Here is an 11,480-nt window from a genome sequence, read left to right on the forward strand (position 1 = left end):
CTTCTTCTTCTTGTTCCCTTTCATCTTCATCTTTTATTTTACTTTTATTTATTTTATTCCTTTTAACTTGCATTGCACAATTTTAAATGTTTTGAATGATGTTTTGGAATTTTTTCTGCACATTCAATGATAAGAGCTTTTCTGCATCATTATTCAATGCTTAAAAAATTTCCATGACATGATTGCAAAACGGTATGAGCAGTCAGCTCAGCCCACCTAAATAGTGAGAGAGAAGCGAAAGAACGGTGAATTGGCAATGGAAGAGAAATGGTAGCATGATGCAGCGTTTTAAAGGAAAAAATTATATATGTAAATAAAATAGCTAAGAATATGATGAGGACTGGTTGAGCATTAAAATGCAAATTGAATAACGAGGGCAAAAGCAATCAAAGAAGTGTACGTAAGCGGAATTGGATGCTTTTTTTGTTGTAGTTGTTTTTTTGTGAACTTTACAATACATCATTGAAATTATGTGGCGTACCAAGCAAAATGAAATATATATTTCAAAATAGGTTAGCATGCAAGTGAGTTCTCTTATATTATATTGTCACATTTGGCATGCCACGCCGTAGAACCGTAGTAAATATACGTCCCGTGCAAGAAAAGACATTTTTGATATTATTTAAATGATATCTTTTAATAGTAGAATTGAACAACTAATTATAGAGAAGAAGTGAAAATGTTTAAAAAATTTTTGTTTAAGAGCTTATCACATACAAGATAAAATGGTAAATTGGTACAAGTTATATAAAAGAGCTCCTCATAAAATTGTTCGCATACTTCCACATGTATAAGTATCAGAGCGAACTGAGCAAGTTTTGTAGATTTACCCTAAATGATAGACATCTGCTACCCAGCTCAAGGACCATTAGTCCTATTTACTTCTCCAAGTTGAATTTACGGTAAAAGATCGTGGTCACGAACTGAAATTCAAGCAGAAGAAAAATTTGTGTCATTTTGATTGGTAATCTTTTGCAATTTTTCCGCTAAAGCGATTACGCCATAATTGCACAAAATTCTGTAATTTCTAGATGAAAAGCTGTACCAAGTAATTTTCACGGATCTGTGTAAACCTAGAATTCAGCTGTCAGCAAAAGTTTATCAATTTCTGAAGGTTTCGTCGCCTTTCTTATTGATTTTGAGTTGCGCGATTTCATCGCATTAATTGTTGACAGTAGAAAATTAAATCAATCTCTTGGTCATGTTGGAGCAGCACTTGAACGATGAACGAAACCTTTTCAATTCTCTCAAACACAAGGCCTTACCTTTTGTGAAGTCAGTGAGAGCTATGCTGTCTTCTATATACACTCTCTCCTACAATCTTTTCGCAGATTATTATCGTAATTGAACAGCTCTTCATCGTCCGTTATTAACCTCTAAGGGTATTAGTCTAACTTCGCTCCGTTTCAGCAACGTCCCGCAGATGAAAATTAGATCCATTAAATATTTTCGCTGTTAACTGATATGGCAGTCAAATACGAGTTCGCTTTCTATTCACTCTTATGCGTAAGCCAGCAGACTATTTTACCAATGTTTATTTTTTTAAATTATCTATGAACGGTCACTGCTCAAACGCGCTTCAATACGGAACAATATAGATAACTCTGAAGATGTATCTTAACGCAAATGCCATCAACTTTTTCCTTTTGTTATTGTTTAACTTAAGCAGTACATCACCTTACTTTCGTTCGTTCTTTTATTTTCCTTCTTCGCATGACGCGCTAACTGCATGAGAACCAATGAAAAGTAAATTATGTAGATTTATATTACAAATATTGTTGATGTAAAATGTTTACGGAGATAGATGCGAAGCAAGAACGTACAGCCGCAATATATTCTGTATAAAAACCGCATCACAACGCCAACAATAGGTTTGATGAGCAGCTACTACACAACAGTCAAATGACAATGTGTTGATAAGCTTCTTCTTCTTTTGTGCAATGATATTTGTATGCTGCACTCACTATTCATGTAGTTGTTGCACAATACTTGGCTCGTTATTGTTGGTGTTACTATTTGCTACTTGGTTGTGCTTTATTTGAATACAAATTGAATTTTCCACTTATCTAAATCAACAAGAGCAACAGCAAGAGCAAATACAAACAAACAGTCAATCATCATTACTGATGATGAGGACAAGAATTATTTTGCAAACGATAAGATATAATGATAAAATATTAGATAAAGATGAATATAACAAGTTTTATTGGATGCTTGTCGTTTATATTTTTTAGAGACATTTTCTCTCTACGGCCAAGCGAAAAAAAAGGCTTCAAATTTTTATATACTTCACTGCATCACTTACGATAAGGATCTATTAAATTTGTGTGGTACTATGCAATACGCGGAACAACTTGAGATAGATTCCCCACTTTCATTATAACAATCGACTCAGAATTATTTTCTGTAGCAATTTAAGCATGCCATCTACCTCTCTAAAATCTGTTCACGCACTTTTGTTTTCAAATTACAAGCCGCAATTTTCGACATATGTTGATAAAATGCTAAGGTTTGGCACAAGGAAAAGCAATTTTAGAAACGGAATAGATCAGACATTTTCTATAACTACGCCCCATGTAATTCCCTATTTTGAAAAATTTATTATGTAAACAACACTTTCCATTTTTCATCAACAATCGTTTGAAAACAGTATTTTGACAGACTAAATAAATGTGGAAATTTTTTTTCGAATAGGAACATTTTTTGCAAACCACTGATATAGAAGTTCTTCCAAGAAAGACACCATAGTACAAAAACACTAAGTACGCTATACCAATCAACAGCTATTCATATAACAACCGTTCAAACCAGAATAGAGCGGGAAGCGACCGAAGAAGTGATTGGATCTTAAATCGTAGGTGAATCTACCCAAGGGCTTTCGGGTTTTGCATACATCCGCATAAAACTAATATACTCTTGCACTACAAGTGATGTAAAGTATAAAAAGCGGGTTAACATTTGACGAAGGTAAAAGCTTTGATATTTTATCATAGAAATCGGTGCAGAATACTAAATTGATAGGTAATGCTGAATCAAACACATCTATTTTGCCAAACTCCTTCTCATATAAAATTTCTCATAAATCAGCAGGTAAAAAGCCAAATACTCTTACTCGCGACTTATAGATGAGACGGACATACAAATTTAAACCGATTTAGAAAATTATTCTTAATCAATCGGTATAAAAGTTGGATCTATCTAAGTTTTTCTGGGTGTCACATACATTTACAAAAAATTAATATACCCAGTATCAAAAGTGGTGTAGGCTATAAAGGTAAGCCTTTATATGGCAAGAAGATCTAATTTTTGGCACTTGGTGAATAAAGTAAATCAAGAATTGCGTTAAGCGGAGTAATGTAGGGGATTTATTGATTGTCCTTGGCCAACTATTGCTCTTAAACGCGTTTCACGAATTATTGTGCAACATGGACTGCCGAAACTGTTCTTTATTTTTATTATCATTTTAATTCCATTAGTCTAAACTATGAATAAAAGAAATTTTCAACCTAATGCGAATACAAGTGTCCGCCACTAGTTCAGTTACAGCTTCTTTTAACTATGAGCACAAGTGTGATCTAGCTTACCTAAAAAGAAGTTCAATCAAGTATGTATATATGGCGAGGTGCAATTTCGAATGCCTTGATATTAGGTCACATATGGACGAAGGGACATACATGGCTGATAACCTAGAGTAGGTATAGTTTGTATAGTGTTTGCGTTACTTGAACAGTGAAAAATTTGCATATTCCATCGGCGGTCGTACGGTACCTAAACAAAATTTGCAAAAATCATTTACGCTCACTCAATACTCGAGTTCTTTCTAGGATAAAAACAGAAACTTTGACCACAACCGAATATAATTTTTTTAATTGCTGTTTATCTGTCGTCTTCGACTTTAAGTGCAGTTCAAGAATTGGTGGCGTGGAGCCAACCGTAGAACCGTAGATCAATTATTCTCTTTGCCTGATACTTTAATTTGATGACTTTACGTTTTAAAAATTATGCTTTTCGAAATAAAAAAACCAAATTTATCAACTCAACCAGCTTTGCGAAAAGATAAAAATACTCAGAACAACACTGAATAGAGAGAGGTTTACTTGTCTATTTAAATTTAACGCAAAACAAAGAACATTATAGTTGGGCAAGGTTGAGCATTAAATACCGTACACCACATTGTCTTATTTTTGTATGAAATTACTATTAAGGGTCGATTTCCATCACCACATGTTAAAACTTAGACTTTTCTCATTCAATTTTCATGAAAATGCTTATTAGATTAGGATTTGAAAAATAGGCCGAGATGGTACAAATTTGATATTTTTTTTTTTGTTAAATTACTATTATGTTTTCATTTTTACCATGAAGCATTGAAAATTATACCTTTTTGTCGTATGAAGTTTAATTTTCGTTACGTGAGATGGGGGTTCAAAAATTGCCCCAGCCCATCCAAAGCTTTTATACCAATTTAGAATTCCGAAATAATGCTACTTAGCCACTTTTTCCAGGAAACTTTTCAGAAAAGGGTGTTATATGGGATGAGAGACTTTTCAAAATAGGGTGTTATATGAGGAATGATCGGGAAAGTGAATCGACCCAAACCATTTTCAATAGCGTTCGTTCTCTGGTCGAAACACGTCACTGTACCAAATTTCATCAAAATATCTCAAGATTTGCGACCTGTAGCTTGAACAGAAATTTAGTTGAACAGACATAAGAAGGACAGACGGAGAGAGAGGCTTAGATCAATTCAGATTATGATTCGGAATCGATCGTTATAATAAAATGTGAGTCTATCTCAAGCCTTTCTGGGTGTAGGCAACTTAAAAACATTAAATTTAATTCATTTAAAGACAAAAGTTCCTAAAAACCTAGAATATATTATTTAGAAATATCCTCAAAAAATTCTTCAAGAAAATAGTAAAATTTCACAAAAATTTCACAAATATATTTCATGAGAATTAAAAAAAGAAAAAACACTTTTTTTTTGTATGTTAAAGCAATCTGCACACATACCTTATTTATTATAAAACAAATGCGCATACATGAATGTATATCAAAAAAATATATATATGTGCAAGCATAAATAATACATTTTACTAACATGAAAAGCATTAATCAACAACTTTCACCGACAGATATGAACACACAGATGAAAGTAATTTTTCATTGTTAAGCCCTTATGGTAAAATGTCGAGAAAGCGTTTCGAACGCATATTATTAACGAACATTTTTTTTTTCTTAAGTGTCTGTCTTTAAAAGACGGCTTAAGTTTCTTTCTCGATTTTCATGATTTAAACTATACCTAGGCATATCCCTTCTACCTAGTAGATCTAATCATTAAATTGTTATTCCCTTTTTGTCTTTCCTTTTTATTGTGTTCCATCTTCGCTTAGAATGGCATTGATTATATCAGCCGGCTATTATTAAAGGTTTCATGTTTAAGTCTCTTTCATTCAAAAGCATAACATAAGTGTGTATCGTCCTCTTTTCAGGCCTTATTGAGGCAGATATGACACTTTAATGAGAATATAACGTTTCTTTTTAAATGTTGACTCTTATATGATATTGTAGTTACATGGCCCCCCTGTTGTTTGACCAAAATTTTCATCTAAATATTTACAATAAGAATGTTTTGCAGTTAATTTTTGTGCATTTGATATCAACTCATTCTCTGATTTATAAAAGCTTTTAAAGTTTTTTTGACTTAAAGAACTCCTTTTTTTGTCGAATTTAAGAGGTAACAGCGCACCAGACATATTTTTGGGAAAAAAAATTTATATTTTCCATGTTAGGCTAATAGATGCCTTGGACCTTTCAGAATCCTTAAAAAAGTGTCATTACCTGAAAGAAATTTTTGTTAGAAATTTTTTCAAGCACCTCGAAAAGACTTACTGCGTAAAACGAGTTTTCGCCCTTATAAGTTATTATTATTATACCCTACACCCTCGTGGTACTACTACTCTTGGTATGTAATACGCAGGAGGACTTAAGATAGATCGACTTTTTATTATCGCGATCGATTCAGAATCATAATCTGAAACTAATCTAAGCCTATTTGCCCGTCTGTCCATGTAAATATCTGTTCAAGCTACAGGTCGCAATTCTTTAGATGTGTTGCTGAAGTTTAGAGCAGTAACGTTTTGCAGAAAAGTCGAAATTCTAATATATGGTGATGAAAATTGACCCTTAATAGTAACTTCGAGCTAATTGTAGAGACAAAAGACAGAGAACAATATAATGGCAATTAAGAAAGTAATTAAATTCTATTTATTACAGCGTTTGCATACATTTATAATCCATTTTTTATTCCAAAAGCTTAAATTGATTTAGAACATTGAGCCCTATTATGAAAAGTATGGAACAAGAAGAGTAAACTATAGCAATAGCAACAGGGAGGAATAGTCAGGCCTTTTTATTTAGTATTACCTTCTTTACCCTTACAAATGATGACGACATTATCTCATACAGATTGAAGAAAACATTAAAAGCTCGGCACAAAATTTGAAATGGGTGGTCAACCTCATATTTGGTACGAGTTTAAAGCAGCTTTATAAGCCAATAATTACGGATTACTTTTGCCGGGATATGAATATTTAACTCATTCAGTAAAAATGGCGAATAACACCCAACAGATAATAATCTTACTACAAACGAGATATTTAACAAAGCACACCTACTTTCCAAGATTGGCAGATGTATAAGCTCAAGGTAGATATGGAACGGCTGAATTCCATCTCAAGTCATGTAAAGCCAATTTTAAAAAAACTTTTGGCACCGTCTCGATTTAATCCACATAATGCCTGGATTTCGGGGACCACACCACAATTCAATTCTCCAAATCCAGTAAACAATCTGTTGTTAATATAAGGGTCTTTAAATTCAAAGGGCCTCTCTTAATGCTTTCGCTTTGTTAACACTGATATGGATTTGCAAATTAAGATTCAATTTAAGATCCTGTGCAACACCCAGATCTGTGAAGCTCGAAACCGTATGGGTACCAATAACATACTCAACAGCCACCGGCGCCCCTCTACAAACCGTAATTTGTTTACATATCTTAAAGTTAAGTGCCATATTGTTATATTGACACCAGTTGTAGAATAATGTCTCACCAATTGGTTTCTAACTTTTCTAATACATTAACAGATGTTTTCGGAAATTTCATTAAAAAATAATTACACAAAAGAAAGGTATATTAGTGTAACTTCGTTAAGACGAGCTTCGAGTAGACATGAGGCTGAAAGGGATCCAGGCTTGTAGCGTTTCTACCGAAGAGATTAACAGTTTGAGTGTTGATTATGAATTACGCAACAGTTTGAAAATACAATTTCGAAATTTAAAATATCACTTATTCGTGAAAGACCTTGCACCACAATTCATACGAAGGTTAAAGCAAACCCTAATATAATAAATAACCACCATAAAACAGACTTACTGAATTGACTTATCTGAAAAGGTCCTTATTTTACGCTAATGAGATCCAGTCCTAAAGGGTTGAAATTTTTTCCTCCATAAAAAATTGTTTTTATGCATAATATAGTGTTGGGGATACATGAGCATTTTACTGCGATGAACCCTCGACCTTCCAATTGAATTGCATTTTTCTAACAAGTTTTAAAGTCTTCCTTAATTAAAGAAAAAACAGGAAGAAGAAAATTCGAACAAAATTCGAGCAGGCTTTTTCGCCAAATCAAAACATTTCCAGCAATGGCTATTCGTGTAAACTATAAACTCTTTAGGTTTGCCCTAATATCGGAACGCAATGTGTTTCTACTTTTGTCCTTTCTTGAGATGATTTCACATTTCCGCCGTAACACACAGAGTTCAGAGTAATTTCTCTTAAAGCATTTCTTGGCCTTATTATCTCTTCAAATCGAAAACATCATATTAACTGCGAGCGAAAGAAGTGAAAAGGAAAATTTTTATGAAATTTATAGAACAGGAGAAGGTTACCCATATCATGTGATGATGCGAAGTACGGCTGATTGATTTAAGAATGTCCCCATGTCCACTGGAATTTCTGATGACTTTCTTTTTGTACTCTACTCTTTCAAGTTATATTCGGTATAGTAATCAGCAGCAATAGTACTCAATAACAATTTAATCGTATTAATTTTATAAAAATATATTATTTATAAATCTGTATTTTATCTGATTTCATGGAAAAATCCATGTTATCAACGAAGATAAGCTGAACGATTTTTTGTAGCATTAAAAATTTTTTCCAAAGTCTATCTTCACTTTGATAAAAACATATGACATCGCTTCAAATACCTAATAGTTATGTGGTCGGAAAAATCGTCGGATTTGATCGGTATAAAGCAGCATAAAACAGCAAAAAAATTGTTTTGTTGTTTTTCTTATAAATATATTTATATCCTCGTAAATGTATGCTTCAGCTACTTAAAGGGTTATGAATGAATGAATCAATTTCGCAAAAATTCTGTTCCCTTATATATTTAACCTTCATTATAGCAAAGTGTTCAGCAGCCGTGACCTTGACTATTTGTGTATGGCAGCAGTGATGGCAGCAGTAGCAGCAGTAGTAACAACAAATTCACTCTTGATATGACTTTTATATCCTCGACACAAACAAATAAAGAAATAAGTATAAATAAATAAGAAATCCGCGCCGCGAGGAAGACGCCAAAAAGACTTAAAAAATAAAAACATAAAAAAAAAATGAAGAAATGAAGGGAACAAGAGCGGAAGACCGAAATAACATGATAAAGATGTTCCAAGGTGAATTTAATGCAATTTCAGTTTCGGTTCAAATCGGAAAATATCAAATGTAAGCAAAGATTTGAAAGACGCAAAAAAGAAAAACAGCGCTGCCAATACAATTGCGAGACGCAATATAAATCAAAATATTTGGGATATTACTCAAGTTTACCCACACAGACACACACTCTCTAGTCAGATAAATATCAATTTATTTATTGTACATACGTATGGCAAAAGATAATATCGGTTTCCAGTTTATGCTGATAATAATTCCTTCGCGATGGATGATTTTTTTTTTTTTGTGATTACAATGGGTAGTTTACCGTTATATTTATTGGTTTATTAAATTCACGAACACACACACGCATGCACAACTATGCTACGAGACTTTTCACCTAATGTTTTAAAAAGACAAAAAGAAGAGTGGAAAACCTAAGACGAACCAACTTAAACAATATAATTTTCTCATTTATCATTTATCAACCATAATATTATTTATAAATGTCTGTAGCCTGATTCGTTACAGCCAACATTAACAGAACGATGTAAACAAAGAAAAGAAAAAGCATTTATTTAATGTTTTGCTTTTTCGAAGAATAAAACGAATCCATCAATTAATTTTTATTTAAATGGAGGCACCCAATGCAGCACAGGTATGGGACAAAATCTATCGCCTGAAATATATACGCAAATTTACAAATTAACATCTAGAGAAGAAAAGTATATTCTCTGGATATCTCTGTCAGTGAGGTTCAAACTTGGCCCATTTCATTTCTATATCAAATTACTACGTGGATGGTAATATTTGAAAAAATCGATCTCTTTATCATGTGAAGCCTTTATATGAAATGGAATATAAAAAAAGGCTCACATGATCCAAATATGCTGCCGTTGATTTTGACATAAAGCTACTATTGTAGATCAATTCAAACTGCGAAATGCTATAATTTGGATTATGTTTCCATATAAAAACTTATAGGAAGATGCTTAAAACTTCAGCCCGTCCTATCCAAATTTTCCAAATTAATTTTTTATGCCGAAACACTATTGCTTCTTAAATTTTTTGATTATGATCACAATATGCAAGAAGTATTTTCTTGAAAATTATAAGTATCACGTTGTTGCCACAAATCAGAATTTTCTAAAATTTTTCATAGGTTACGCATTTCATTTATTTTAATCGAATCACCAATAGTCTCGCTTTTAGCATTTAGCAAACCACGTTTTTAATTCCCACCAACGAAGAATGGCAGCACTTCCATGCTGTCAAAAACTATGAAACCCCCACAAGGAAGCTTCAGAGACCTTATAAGATATACATATATTTTCGTGCAACATAAAAATAGGAATCAATTTAAGCATATCCGTCTGGCTGTGTGCATAATGTCTAAAGTAAGACTTCTTCTGGTAGAAGAGATTAAGACATCGGTTTCGAATTTGCAAGAACGAAAATTAGCCATTTTGATCAAAAGAAGAGTCCTACAGTGCAACATAGACTGAGAACATCTCTGTTTTTCAAAGAGAATAAAAATTGGTTTTTTGCTCATTACTCATAAACTATAACAGAGAAATGTACAAAAATTTGAATGCATATTCTATGAGCTATACATGTGTAGCATTTATGTATAAAAACGGAAAAAGTTGACTACGTCTACCCAATGCTGTAGTGTGTCAAAATTAAATTATTTTTTTAATACCTTTGTGACCCGCATAAACACACCCCGTAAGGTGTAGAAATTCATGGCCAGTTTAATATCATGAATGCATCTAGACATGTCCGCTCGTTCGTCTGTCCGTCCGTCTATTTGCGTAACTTAGTAAACAGTGTAGTATTTGTGGTGAACATTCTCCCGTTAGCAAAAATGAAATTTGCAAAAGAATTTTCAAAGGACTCGCCTCCAACGTTCACATGCCTCTATGAAAAAAACTTTTATTTTGAAAGTAGAAGAAAACAACTGCGCCCGCTTGATGTTGTAGAGCATGAGAACTTTGTTTTTTTACTTCTTTTGCTTTTTTTTGGGATAAACGGTGATGGGTATAAAGGATTCCCGGTCCCGACTGAATTCAATTTTCTTACATGTGCTTTTTCAATTCGGCGACTGTGCGTACCTTCCCCTCGCTGCTATAGCTTTCTTACCACATCTGCTTTTATTTTTTACTTCTCTACCTTTCTCCGAATTTTTGCAGCACCGTTTCATCCGGCACGGAAAATAAAACATCGTGCTTATATACAGTATAATGACCATTATACATAATGAGCCATAATTTATGTGCCGAAGCGTATGAGAAAATTATGAAATAAATTTTGTACGCTCTACTTAAACTGATGAAAATGAAAATAAAAAAAAAACGGAAAACGCTGGAAAAAATTTGCCAACCAAATTATAGCTACAGTTAGCAGAAAGGCAGAATAAAGGAGGAAAATGAAAAACACAAATTAAGAGCAAACGTAAATAAATTGAACCAAATAAAGAAAGTTAAATTTACCTTGGGCCACGAGTTTCATGGCTACAAATCCGCACCGCTCACCGCGAAGCAATCTGTTGAAGTTTCAATGTATTTTCTTAATTATTGACCTGGCAAGCTATTGGTCAATTGAAAGGTTTACACTTACACACGCTTAAGGTGATTTAACGTTTAAGAACATTTGCGCTAAATTTCAGATCAATATCTGAATATGTGCATAAAAGTTGTGAGTCAATATTACTTACCTACCTGCGAACATAGTTAACGCCCATCTTCAAATCTGATCTCTG

This window comes from Glossina fuscipes, unplaced genomic scaffold, assembly GCF_014805625.2.
Source record: "Glossina fuscipes isolate IAEA_lab_2018 unplaced genomic scaffold, Yale_Gfus_2 0, whole genome shotgun sequence".
Lineage (NCBI taxonomy): Eukaryota > Metazoa > Arthropoda > Insecta > Diptera > Glossinidae > Glossina > Glossina fuscipes.